This window comes from Carlito syrichta, unplaced genomic scaffold (assembly GCF_000164805.1).
Source record: "Carlito syrichta isolate Samal-C Ts95f unplaced genomic scaffold, Tarsius_syrichta-2.0.1 Scaffold306507, whole genome shotgun sequence".
NCBI classification, from domain to species: Eukaryota; Metazoa; Chordata; class Mammalia; order Primates; family Tarsiidae; genus Carlito; species Carlito syrichta.
This window is the reverse complement of record NW_007250603.1, coordinates 232,602-232,935: the sequence shown is the minus strand read 5'-3', so window position 1 is coordinate 232,935 and position 334 is coordinate 232,602. Positions and strand designations below refer to the sequence as shown.

The 334-nt window shown below is 79.9% G+C and overlaps 1 protein-coding gene across 2 annotated transcripts in view; it reads right to left on the bottom strand.

Moving 5' to 3' along the window:
• ZNF84 (zinc finger protein 84) overlaps positions 1 to 334 on the bottom strand; it is a 28,244-nt gene extending 27,910 nt beyond the window's left edge. For both annotated transcript variants that reach the window (XM_008063044.2, XM_008063045.1), the window contains exon 1: positions 313 to 334. The gene's annotated coding sequence lies outside the window, so the exon portion shown is untranslated. The remainder of the gene's footprint in view (positions 1 to 312) is intronic.

Here is a 334-nt window from a genome sequence, read left to right as displayed (position 1 = left end):
CTCGAGGGACTCCCGGGCCTGAAGCCCGACCCCACGCGCTCAGCCCCGCCAAGACACCCGGGACCCCGCAGGCTCCGGCCGCCGCTTCCGACGCCCACGTCCCCGCCCAGTTCCTGGGCCACGCAGGGCCCCACGCCGGGCCCGCGGGCTTCGGCCCGGACACCCGCGTCGGGTCACGTGACGGCCAGGACGCCCGCGCCCCGCGCCCGCCGCGCACGCGCTCGACCGCCCGGCCCTCCGGGGCGGACCCGCCAGGTCCAAATGGGCCGGGGCGAGCGGGCGGGGCCCCTGGGCTCCCACTAGCGCACACACCTCTCCTGCGGCGGTCGAGGAC